General features: G+C 33.2%; 1 protein-coding gene across 1 annotated transcript in view; it reads right to left on the bottom strand.

Annotated features, from left to right (window-relative positions):
- olf413 (DBH like monooxygenase olf413) overlaps window positions 1-13349 on the bottom strand; it is a 68530-nt gene extending 55181 nt beyond the window's left edge. Inside the window, exon 1 of the mRNA XM_088035769.1 lies at window positions 12997-13349. The gene's annotated coding sequence lies outside the window, so the exon portion shown is untranslated. The remainder of the gene's footprint in view (window positions 1-12996) is intronic.
- Window positions 13350-14055: the final 706 nt, after the last annotated feature.

The following is a 14055-nucleotide window of genomic DNA, read 5'->3' as shown; positions in this document are numbered from 1 at the left end:
AGGTCACTTTCAGTATGCCATCGTACAGTAAATGCGTCCATAAAAGTTAGAGTCTGTAAACCAAGCAAAAACCGCTATTAACTATATGTTGAAAAAATGTCATTTTATGGACGCCATTAAAGCTTGTAATAGTCCTCTAAAATTGTATTCAAAATAAATAAAAAATTAGGAGTATAGAATATGCACTTGACAGCCAACAATACACGGTATTTCAACTGAAACTGTGTCCCCAATTTTGGTGGCGACAAGTGTATGTAAGTGCTGAGTGTATCTGGACAGCTAGTGATTTTATTTAAAATTGGTAATGATTTAAAGAGTGGGAGAGTTGTCAAAATTAGTTTGGTTACAATTATTGACATTATTTGTCAAAACAGGAATTTGTTGGAAAAGCAAAAGATTTACGTCCCATTCGATGCAAAGTGATTAATAAAGAAGTTTTACTATGTGCTATGCGTGATCTATAACTTAAAAAACAAAAATTGTAAATAAAACACTTGTGTTTTTCAGAATTTTACTGCGAGTTGACCGTTTTGGATTCGTTTAATTGCTCGTAAGTTTAGAAACAAAGCAAGTGGAACGTTTGAATAAAAACGAAAAGACGACATTATCAACATCTCAAATTTCACAGATTCTTTTTGTTTCATGTGCAACGTAAGGGTTTTAATTTGAAAATCGAAATGAGCCAAGTCATAATATAAACATTACTTGCACCCAGTGCATCTTCTTATCAAAAGGCGAAATTAGAGACTTGCGAGAAATCTCGCCTGAGTTTGTATAACTACCGCTGCAAGTTTACCCTCTGGAACTCGCAGAAATTCTCGCGCGAGAGATTTTCTGTCCAGTGTATACAAGCATTTTTGATCTTGCTCAAGTTCTTTCAAATAAGGGGTCTGTGAGAAATTGCAAAAGCCAGAAGTCACCAGATTCTCGCGAGAGAAACTTGCAGTATTTATTCCAAACAGTGTAAACACATAAGCAAGAACTCGCGCAAGAACTGTCGCAAGATTCTCTCTAATCTATTCCAGGCTTAAAGTGTTAAAAACTGCCACGATTAGATTAAGTTCAACTACAACCCGTTTGCTGTTACATTGGGGGTTTCATTATACCCAACCTAAAGTCACAATATTAAGACAGGAAAAGCTCTTCATGTAACATTGACGATTAGTCTCTAAATTTGTGCAAAATCAAAAATTATTTCTGGTTTCTGACAGGTTGACGTGTTTGTCAATATTTCAGATATTAACAGCAAACCCAACAAAAGTAAAAATGTAACTAGGTGTTACAGTCCTATACACAATTTCGTGTACAGTCCCAAAATTTGGGCATGTGTTGAAGTTTGGACCACAGATTCAGTTGAAATATGGTGTATACATAGGTAATTACATATGTATTGCAAGTTCATCAAATTGGGCCTTTGAGAAAATGACCAAAAAATACCAGAAACCCATGATGGTTTAAAGAATATGCACATTAAAAAGTTACAAAAATTTTCAAAATTTTCTAGTTTAGAGACATTCTAAAATGTGTCATTTATTATTATTTTCTTGTTTTGTTAGTGTACTGTGGAATATAAAAATACCACAACTTACCTAAATTACCTAAATAACGTTTCATAAAGTGAATATTTCAAAAGTTCTTCAGTGCTTTCAATGCATAAAGAAAAATAGCAACATTTCTTTGTAATAAAGCCATCTATTTGAGTTAGAAACGTAAACATTTGTATGAAAATGTTATTTTTCTTACAAAATAGTCTTTGTATGTAAGTTCTCTACCAATTCAAAAGCACCAGGATTCCTAGGAAAACATCAGAAACGCTTTTGTAAATGCCTCGTAGGAACGGCAAAGATCTTTGAGTGTTCAAGTTTATCCAACATTTCTCTAATCATCCTAAAAATTGGATTATTATTGCATTCAAAACAAAAAATGAGCTTAATAAAGCTCGTGACCTTATTAGACATTTAACGAACATAACTTTTCAATTATTTAGGGTTTATGCTAAGCAGCCACAAATACTACCGTGAGAATTTAGCTCCTCCAAGCGGAAATAAGAAATACCCGCAGTGAAAATAGACCTTCCGTATGGGAATATAAAGTTTTTTTTCAATTTAACTAATTGCAGATAAAGGGATTCAAACGGAAGCAGTTGACCAGAGTGAAATTTCAAATGTGAGATCTTTTCTTACGGTTCTAGAAAATGACACTCTGCAGTGAAATTACTTTAGAACGTGGGTAATGAATAATTTTCCTTTACTGCTGCAAATTTATCTATTTATCTACTCTTTTATTCGCTGCTCTTTGTTTGACTATTGATTCAAGTCTTATCGCCACTGTAATTTCATCAAGTTCGAATTCTAAATGACTGCATTAATTTTTTTGGCATCTGACGAATAGTGTGCACTTTTCTTCTATTGAACGAGGTTGGAGTGCAACATATTGATTACTTCATGCTTGCAAGAGCGCATAAATCTCCAACATTTGTCATGAAAAATTGATAGACGAAATGAAACACATTCAAAACTTTAAAATACAAGCAAGAAACTTTTACTATTGCTTCTAACAAATCGGTTCGTCACTTCAAACGTGATTTCTTTGAAGCTCCGTTTCCTTTCATATCAAATAGACTTTAATATGTATAATCTGGGATCTCAGCCATGAAAAATTTAGATTACAAGTTTCTCTCACTACAAAGTTTAATATTCGCCTTCTCCCTTTTTGCGTAACTTCATTATTATCATAAAACAAGTAAAATTCCAGTAATTCGAGCGGTTTTTAATAAGTAGTTATAACGCAGCTCCGGCGAATAATTAAACCAGATTTCTTTGCCGTCATTCCACAGCGCAATTTTGTTTTTTAAGCTATATGCATACAATTACTTTTTGTCACGTTCGTTTCGTTTATCTTTGCCCATTTCACTTCAAACAGATACCTAAACGTGGGTAAACATCGTGTCCGCTTAATTAAAAAAGTTTCAAATGCATTCGCGGAATAAATACTAAACATCAGTACATGCTCAGCGTTTCCAAAATGTATTCTTAATTAAATCGCTCACTTTGTAATCTAAATATGCTGAAAATGTGAAATCAAACTCCGGAAAAGGATTCATGTTGTTAGTATTAAATTAGAGCAGAGCTACAAAAATAATTTAGATTTTTAGAAGTGGAGAAATGTCTGAAAAGCAGATTTCACCCTAAAAGTGTCTTATAATTAACAAGGAAATAAGTATCTGAAAAATCTCGCTTAATGACTAAACTCAATTATGTATCTTTAATGACGGCTTTATTAAGAAAAGGAGCAAAAATATCGACTTTTCTTAAAGAGTAAATACTTTACCGCGTTAAAGATTGTCTTATCGGACCAACACGTAAACTTTTACTGCTAAAATATGAAAGTACGAGAAAATTTAACAGCAGATGAGAGACTTGAAGGTTCTAATTATCTTCTTGTCCTTTACAATATCGACCTGAGAGCATCGTAACGTCCCAACAAAGAACACGTACTAAATGTCAAGAGTTGAAGTGTTAGAAGTACGTTGTAGACACGTCTTTTGTAGAAATTCTAGTGTCGATAGGTTACCAATATTTGTGAAAAGAGTTGCACGTTAACTCAACCACGACAATAAATTCATGTCTTCGTCAGCACGAAACGGTCTCGCATTGATCTAATTAAATCAGTATAATGGCAGAATTCTACCGGTTGAATTTTATGTAATTTCAGTTTCCTTTGAAGAAATTATATCTTTTAAGACGGCCGTTCTCGGTGATGAAAGGTATTTTTCTGGTTAATAAATAAATTGTATGTTTTAGGAGACTATAGCCGCGTTTCCCTGTGAGGTCTCACTTATTAATTTAATTAGTAGTAGTGTATAAAGAGGAGGACTGCGGTCGGTAGCAGTGAACCCAGACCGCGACTGAGGATCTCCATTAGTTCTCAGAGAGGGGCCCAGTCATTATAATTACGACTCTGGTCAAGATGAAATGACTCTATCTAGTCAGGTTATCTTTTCTTGTACAGTAGCTGTCTCGACTGGCTCCCGAACACCTGAACGATGCTTTTATAGATTGGTTAGATTTTAATTTAATTGCGTCTTAATCTTTCACAGATTAGCGAGATGACTAAATCAAGTCAAACTGAATAAACAGCCTGACAGATTTTTTTAATGGTAATTCGAAGATTGAGAGATTCAGTTACATGCTGGAAAGACTGGAATAACTTAAGGCGAATGGGTCGGGGTTTCATGTACGAAATGTGCACAGTTGAAACTCGAATCCTTAGAAATTCTTACAAGCTCATTTATTTTATATCCGTAATATACCTAACAGAAACTTTTTCCTAAAAATTACCTAAACAACCGAAGCTTCAACATTATAATATTTTGTAGCGAAAAAATTTAAAATCAAATTCATAGGGCTTACATAATAAATTCATTGAAATTAAGTTAATCTCGCAACTAATTTGTCGATTGCTGACATTTGATTGGCGGAAAAACGATCACCTGTCACTTTAACATGATGTTAAGAATTTAATCGAAATTAAAGATTTAATTTACCTTCTGTAAAGTGTAATAAATTCGATTCGGGACGGAAATCTCTACAAATATTTATTGAGTTTTTAAACTTTTTATATAAAGTGTTTCTGAAATTCATGTACAAAAAGAGTGTGGTAATTCCTTGTCACAAGTTGAGCCTATTAAAAAAAAAGGTTTAGGAAAAGTTCGTGGATTGGGGTTAATTTTACATTGTTAGTTTTTAATTTAAAAATTGCTTTTTCATTCTTCATACTCCTCTTGGAATAGCACAAAACTGTTTTGTACCTGCATTTCAAAAACACCCCTTATAAAGTGACAAAATATGTATGTAGTAAGAAATTCATTCCTAGTGAAGGAAAAAAAGTAGAATACGGAATGTTGCGCCTTATGGAGCATTTTTACGACGTAAAGAGAGCATTTGCTTTATAATTATTCTCAACATTAAATATCCCAAGAAAAAGTAATGAACTGAAACTAATAGTCAGAATTTGCGTTTAACGAGCAAAAAGAAAGTTTATGTTTATAAGTGATCACCAAAGATAATTGGCAAGCAATAAATATACTCTTTACATGGCATAAAGTGCAAAGTTAATTTACAGACCTTACTTATTATGTTTTTGTCTTGTTTAGTGTTAATGACTACACGTAGCCACTACCAGTAATGTAACATGATTTCCTGTCATTAAACAGAACCGACACAAACACTTCCGTTTGATATCTATTAATTTCACCTGTTTTCAGGGCTTTTACAACCAAATGTGAAGTTTGAAGGCACAAATTTGCTGACTTCAAATGCGCGTTCTATGCAATATTCAATCATTTTGATCGGTGGCTATAAAATCTTGTGAACTAGTCTAACAATAATATTTCTGCATACTCGCGATTCGTTCCTACTTTTCCGCAAATCATGGCATTACACTTTGAAATTCTTCGCGTAGCTGACGTACAAAAATCACTTGAAATCAATAAGTGCACGTGAAAAAGCAAAATAACTACTTACTTTATCTTCTTTACCTTACACGAACTTATTTTAATTTAACTTTCCTTTGCAACGGTTATTAAAAATTCTTTCAAGAAATCTAAAAAGAAAAAAAATCAAATTTGATTTCCTTGGAACAGCCATTTTAGGAAAAAACTCAAATTCAGTATTTCTCTTGATGGTAGTCTGGTTTCAACGAAGGCGTCTTTGCAATTTGTTGTTTGTTCCCTTTGTGTTTCTGTGTTTCGACGCTCCAGAGATTTCCTGCGTGGAACTGTTACCCACTTGAGTTCTTGTTTTGCGTATATGCGAAACTCTCAGACTTTCTTTCATTCGAGGAAATGTAGTGCGAATTTGATATTTCTCTCGCGGAATGTTTTCATGTAATCAAGATGGCAGAGCTCCGCTTCGTTATTAGGAAAATTTGTTTGGCCAAAGCGTACAATTAAAGAAAAGAAGCTATTTTTTTCTGTCACCTTCTCAAATCCGCGGTAATAAGTTTGTATAAGCTCTGTATAGTATGATTAAAGAGAAAATGGAATAAGATTCCTTAAGTGGGAAAATTCGGGAACATTAAATTAGATGTTTGTCGCTGGAGAGCTTGATTTATTATTTTGTTTACTTATTACAAGAGAGGTAATGAAATGAAGTACAATCGTATTACTTACGTATTGTTTTCCGAGGAGAGAGAAAAACTACCCGCAGCTCATTTCACAATTTAAAAACATCAATCAAATTATAAAAATGCGAGTTCAACGCCACGAATGACTGCAGTTCATTATGCAAATGCCAGAATGCAATCAGGTTTGTTTTTTAGCAATTTTTCTTTTTCAATTTCAGTTAAACACATTATAAAATTTTCTGTCTTGTATGTACCTGGAACATCCAGCGACTAGGAGGAGATGTGACTGACCGAAGAGCTTGACCCCGCGGCGCCGTACAACATTAAACTTACCATACCTGTCCTGTCCATTCGACCCACTCACAACTGCATATGAGTATGCGAACAACGGCAATAGCCTCTGCAATATGCCCACCACTCATACAGCAAATACCGTAAAGACGTCGAATGAAAAGATGTTCCGTTCTTGGAAAGATTATCGCGGGTATGCATTCTGTAATCTCTTCTTTACAAAACTTTAATTATCTGCAGATAAAGTAAAACCGCTATGAAATTCTCGGTTATAATCGAAGGTTTAAGCGGCAGATGCCGTATCTACTAGGTAAAGTAGATCTGTTAGAAGTGCGGGAAAATATATCAAGGAATAACGGCGGTACGTCTCTATTAAAAAAATTAATATTCATGATTATAAACAACGTGGATCTTAAATCTACATAAAGACGTGTAGAAGCTGTAGAATAAACGGATTTATGCTAGAGAAAGCTATCATTTTGCCTCATCGTGAAATAATAATCCTCTCATTACTAAAGCTAAAGTTGGACAATTTAAGAGACTTGTATCAGGAACAACAGTAAACAAGTGAGGTGAAAAAGAATCTCATCGTCCCACATAACCAAATATGGTTTTTCCCCCTTTGGTTGCGCAGATTCACCTTTATCGAATCCTGTTTTCGTTTGAGTAATCTCTTTCACAGATAAAACCGAATTATTTTCTTGTCCATTGTCCAAATGCTAAAAGCTTGAAAATCTGGTTAGATTTGAAAACGGTTTTCCAAGCACACATCACTGATATTGGAACATGGAAACTTTAGCTGGGCTGCGTTCATAAAAATCACTCACTGATGTATAATAACTTAAGTTTACTCTAAAAAATAAGCGAGATATCGATATCAGAAGTTTGGCATAGTTTTAGTCATGAATTTTGGCAAAAATTTGCAAATTTCGCCTGTAGAAAAATCAAGGAACTTTTTCTAATGTAAAAAATCGCGAGAAAAACGATGGCGCAAACCGCATCTCAATATCAGAAATAGTTTCCGAGATATCGAGCCCAAATTGTTTTGAACCTTCAAAAATTTGGCCCTCTGGCGACAACCCAAAATTTCAAACGGCCATAACTCGGTTATTTATTGACAAATATTAATTAATTATCATATTTTTGGATTCAGCGTGAAATTCTGCGTAAAACGAGACCCAAATTTGTTGCGTTTGCTTAATAAATAAACAAGGTATTAGCCAAAAACTGTTTTGAAAACATAATTTTAGGGTGATTTTCAATCAATGTTTTCAAAACGAAAATGACGTTTAATAGCATTGAATTGTACATCAGTCGAAAGAGGAGCTTAAAATCTATCTACTGGCCAAATTTGAGATCTATCAGACAAATAGTTTACGAGATATGGCCAAAAATAAAAAAAATGAAAAATTTTCATCGTTTGAGTCGTAATTTTTTTTCGCGAAAAATCGACTATCGAATTTTTGGCTTTTAAGCACTTTTTCTAACGTAAAATGAGCCGAGAAAAACGATGGCGCAAACCGCATCTCAATATCTCTAATAGTTTCTGAGATATTTAACTTCAAAAATTGAGAAAAATGAGAAAAAATGAAAATCAACTTTTCAAAACTTTGATCGGCCATAACTCGGCTTTCTGTTGTCGGATCTGAATTTCAATCCCAGATTTGAAATCTGCGTAAAATTGTGCGTACACTGATGTATCATAACTCAAGTTTACTCAAAAAAATAAGCGAAATATCGATATGAGAAGTTTGGCCATAGTTTTTTAGTCATGAATTTTTGCGAAAATTTGCAACTTTCGACTATTAGAAAATCTAAAAACTGTTTCTTATGTAAAAAATTGCGAGAAAAACTATGGCGCAAACCGCATCTCAATATCTGAAATAGTTTCCGAGATATCGAGCCCGAATTGTTTTGAACCTTCAAAAATTTGGCCCTCTGGCGACAACCCAAAATTTCAAACGGCCATAACTCGGTTATTTATTGACAAATATTAATTAATTATCATATTTTTGGATTCAGCGTGAAATTCTGCGTAAAACGAGACCCAAATTTGTTGCGTTTGCTTAATAAATAAACAAGGTATTAGCCAAAAACTGTTTTGAAAACATAATTTTAGGGTGATTTTCAATCAATGTTTTCAAAACGAAAATGACGTTTAATAGCATTGAATTATACATCAGTCGAAAGAGGAGCTCAAAATCTATCTACTGGCCAAATTTGAGATCTATCAGACAAATAGTTTACGAGATATGGCCAAAAATAAAAAAAATGAAAAATTTTCATCGTTTGAGTCGTAATTTTTTTTCGCGAAAAATCGACTATCGAATTTTTGGCTTTTAAGCACTTTTTCTAACGTAAAATGAGCCGAGAAAAACGATGGCGCAAACCGCATCTCAATATCTCTAATAGTTTCTGAGATATTTAACTTCAAAAATTGAGAAAAATGAGAAAAAATGAAAATCAACTTTTCAAAACTTTGATCGGCCATAACTCGGTTTTCTGTTGTCGGATCTGAATTTCAATCCCAGATTTGAAATCTGCGTAAAATTGTGCGTACACTGATGTATCATAACTCAAGTTTACTCAAAAAAATAAGCGAGATATCGATATGAGAAGTTTGGCCATAGTTTTTTAGTCATGAATTTTTGTGAAAATTTGCAACTTTCGACTATTAGAAAATCTAAAAACAATTTCTTATGTAAAAAATTGCGAGAAAAACTATGGCGCAAACCGCATCTCAATATCTGAAATAGTTTCCGAGATATCGAACACGAATTGTTTTGAACCTTCAAAAATTTGGCCCTCTGGCGACAACCCAAAAACTCAAACGACCATAACTCAGTTATTTGTTGACGAAAATTAAAAATTCTCATGTTTTTGGATTCAGCGTGACATTCTGCGTAAAATAAGACCCAAATTTGTTGAGGTTGCTTTATAAATAAACGAGGCATTGGCCAAAAACTGTTTTGAACACGTCATTTTAGGGTGATTTTCAATCAATGTTTTCAACATGAAAACGACGTTTAATAGCTTTGAGTTACACATCAGTCGAAAGAGGAGCTCGAAATCTATCTACTGACTAAATTTGAGATCGATCGGACAAATAGTTTACAAGCTATGGCCAAAAATTAAAAAAAATGAAAAATTTTCATCGTTTGAGTCGGATTTTTTTTTCGCAAAAAATCGACTATCGAATTTTGGGCTTTTGAGAACATTTTCTAACGTAAAATGGGCCGAGAAAAAGAATGGCGCAAACCGCATCTCAATATCTCAAATAGTTTCCGAGATATTTAACTTTAAAAATTACGAAAAATGAGAAAAAATGAAAATCAACTTTCCGAAACTTTGATCGGCCATACCTCAGTTATTTGTTGTCGGATCTGAATTTAAATCCCAGATTTGGAATCTGCGTAAAATTCTGCGTAAACTGATGTACAATAACTTAAGTTTACTCGAAAAAATAAGCGAGATATCGAAATCAGAAATTTGGCATAGTTTTAGTCGTAAATTTTTGAGGAAATTTGCAAATTTCGACTGTAGAAAAATCAAAGAACTTTTCCTTATGTTTCCGAGATATTACTCTGAAAAATAAGCGAGAAGTCGATATCAGAAATTTGGTATAGTTTTTGTCATGAATTTTCGCAAAAATTGCATTTTGTATGTAGGTGATGTACCTATTTGTCGAACAATCAAATACCCACGGAAACCGCTTTATGAACACACCCCTGTAGAGTAGCTCTAAGCAAAAAGTTCAACAATAACACTTGTATAAAGCTGTTGTTATTATACTTGTTGACTGTAAAAAATTTATCCAATAATTTATAAGCGCAATATGAACTCTTTGAAGGCGGCTGCTATAGATCCTTAAAAATGTAAAATAAACTACTGTCATATTTATTTTAACATCGCTTTACTGCGAGCGTCATAAAATTGCACCAAAAGGTGTAATTTATTACTTTATTCTTGCTGGAACTAATTCGATAATTTTATTAATATTTATACATAAATATTAGTTTGACTTTTACAAAGTTATCACACGATATCCATTTTTATTAAGCGTGCAAATATTGCTCACACCATCAAATTTGAAATTTAACACGATACAGGATATTTAAATAAAAGTTGCGTTGAACCCAAAAATCGCTTTTTTTCGTCATTTTTCCAGAATGCAATTCATTTTATTTCCATCTGAATAATTACAACCAAAGTTGCACAAAATCTGTCTACATACTCTAGAATTTGCAAACTTGTTTGGAACGTAGGAATTTATAATTTATTAATTTACATGTATTACCACAAAGTTTGATGTTAAATTATCACCACGAATCCACCGAATACTAAAGCATTCAAAGAATTTGTGGGCTATCCACAAAAATAGCTGTATTTTGTTGTTACGAGTTTCGATATATCAGCCACATTTGTTCGTTTTTAATTAAAAGTAAAAGCTATCATCAAAATGCAAATTCTTCAAAAAATACTTGAGTATTAGGAAAACAACACTAAACTACTTCCACTATTTGGGCTGTAATTTGTTTCACATAAACACGGATGTTCTAATAGGTGCTTCAAATGACACTTTGTACGAAAATAATGGAATCATTACATTCCATCAACGATATAGTAACAGAATAAAGGAACGGAATAATCGCTTGTTATCATGAATGTGAAGTGTATTTACGAGCGACAGGAAACTATGTTATATTAAGTTGTATCGAGATTATACTAAATATTTGTCACGCTTCAGTCTTATTAATAGACACCTAAAGTACCTATAGAAGTGACATTCTAACAAACAAAATCGTTCGATATAAAACGAAATATTTATTGTCAATATTAACATAACTACAAGATGTTGCAATTAGTCAATAAAAAACACGCACATCGTGCATTTCTCAGAAATTAATTATGCACTGGTACATACATAAACATCTGCTTATTTTCTGTAAAAAGAATGCAGGTACACAGTACACACCTACAAGGAAATTAAAAAATTACGTCATGAAACACCTACAAAATTTTTAGTTATTTGTTTTGTACACAGACATCCTACAGCTGCTGTAAATAAATAATATGTAATAGAACAAATTGCATGCATGTTTCTATTACAATTTACAGCGCTTAAAGTCGTTAAAATATGCATGTAAGAGAAACCATACAAAAATTTGTGTGAGCCGAGATAATAAATCGGAGAAAAATTCGCCATAAAAAGTTGATATATTAAATCGTTTCGCATACTTGAGTGTTTATCACGCGAGTAATGATTTTTCCGTATTCTTTATAGCACATATTGATTTAACAGTGCACCTGGTTAATTAAGCATTTATAAGTTATTCTTCATGGTCGTAAAGTACAGCCGGTACTACAGCTTATAAAATTTTAAATTACATAACAACACCTTCTTATTAATATAGCACATAATTGAAATAATTATTATATAATGTTATTCTTATGAATATTCCATCAGTCATTCATCGTTTATTCTAACGATGTAGATGAACAAACTGGATTCGCACGAAGTTTCTATTTTTATGCGATGAATTAAATAAATATTTGTTTTGAAATACAGACAATGATATCATTTTTCATTCCAAGTCATGGACGAAGTGTTGGGGGCGTAATTATTGTACTTTATGTAGGCGAAACAATGGAATTTAGGTCAATTATTACTTATGACCTGCAAATCTGGAAAATCCGTTTCTAAGTAAATGTTGTCGAATGCATGTAGAAAAATTCTACAATACTCAGAGAATTAACAAAATAATGTTATCTATTCAAAAGCCTTAAATAAATCAAGAAAAACTGTTTATGAAAAATGGTGGATGCGCCAAACATTGTCGAGCAATTTCTTCTCATATTTTATATAGGTGGTCTATCTTTTTAGATTAAAGATAATAAACAAAAAAAATTAAAATACATACCTACCTACCAATTCTTGAAGTTCTTTTCTTCATCCGGACTTGCAGATTTTAAAATTTTGAAAATTCCGTTTTCAATTTTTTTCAAAGTGGCAACCAATGTGAAGTGAAGTAAGGCACAATTATAATAAATTAAAATAAAAGCAAAATTACAAAAATAAGACTTTTTTCTAATATCGTCCGAAAACTCCATCAAACTTCTTCCTTAAATATTGAATTCGGATTTTCAACATTTAAATTCTAACTTTTCCAAACTGACGGGCAGATTTCAGTCTAAAAACTGAAAATTGAATAAAATATTCCATCCACGTTCTACATGTTTTCACATTTAACTTTATTTTTCGTAAAAAGTGGACAAATACAAAGCTCGCCACAATCGCATGTTGTCTTTCAACTGCTTGCATTTTATATCAATTTTTCACATAAAGTATTCCCTCTGTACGAGTTTGCTTATTTCAAAGACGGCTCACTCGTACAACGGTATCATGCAACGACTGGCTCTGGTGGCATTTAATTGGGCCACCTTGGAGGTGTTTCCATGTAATTTCACGCAGTTTATTATGTACTTGAATCTAGCATAAAGTGGTTAAATAAGCCGAACACCTAATTAATCATAGACAATCACGTATCCGGTAAGTTCTACATTAAACATTAAGCTTACCGCAAAAACTTATAACTAAATCCTTAGCAAGGACCAAAAATCCATGCAAACTTAGAGCAAACCACTCAACGCACAACGAACACTTAAGCTTCGGAAACTGCTTAAAAGAGCTCTATAAAGTTACTCAAAGTTCACGCATTGATCAGTCAAATTTGCCGAGATTTAATTATGAGTAATGTCTGTACCATCCCAACATTATCGATTGTGACTCGAAGCAACAAAAATCCCTGTTATTCCATCCTGGAAAATCCTTGTTTACGCGTTATTCTAAGAAATAATACTGAAAGCTCCTGGAACCGTAAACTCCACGTTGCTTTGTAACTCGAGTGTAACTGGTCAGGGTTATCTCGCGAACACTGTCGCGCTTCCAACTGGCCCCTCCGATTTATGTGCGCAACTCCAAAGGAAGAAAAGGAGTTCGAGGTCCACGGCCTCAGCTAACTACACCAACTTCCAGCAGGAAAGAAATCTGGGAGCTGTTTGGGACCAACAAGTTGGATCAATTTTTGATATGGAAACTTAAAATTGGTAAAGTGAAAGTGATTCGATCCTGCATTAGCAGAGAAATTTAAAAGATGAGTTATTTCTGTGCAGGTGCTCAATCACTCCAGTTTCCGCCGCAGACGCCTCTATAATCTAATTAATTTATTATTTACTGACCAGTCGTGACGCGATGATAAATCATGTTAACCCTGCAATACCAAGAGATTCGTGGAACGTAATGCACAATTTGTGGCATCATTACACATGCGCTCGATTTGACTGAAAAATGCACTAAAATAAAATCACGTCCCTAATCCCACAATCGATAAACATCACAAATAACACACTTAAACGTGGATTATTTCAAGAGTTGTGGAATTAACGTAGGTACACAAAGTGCAACAGAAATAGAAAGAATAATCCGCTGTTTTATGCCATGTGGGAAAAAATGCCCCATTTAAAATTCGATTTGGTTCTTTTTTTTAATTCTGTCTTTAAAATTGGACATTCTTTGAATTTCTAAAACGTCTATAGGTTTTCATATCTCCTACCTTCTAAAATCACTAATTAAAAATT

Source organism: Gnatocerus cornutus, chromosome 5, assembly GCF_029298725.1.
Source record: "Gnatocerus cornutus isolate USDA-ARS CGAHR chromosome 5, icGnaCorn1.1, whole genome shotgun sequence".
Classification (NCBI taxonomy): domain Eukaryota; kingdom Metazoa; phylum Arthropoda; class Insecta; order Coleoptera; family Tenebrionidae; genus Gnatocerus; species Gnatocerus cornutus.
Note: the sequence above shows the minus strand (reverse complement) of the source record. Positions and strands in the feature narration are given on the sequence as shown.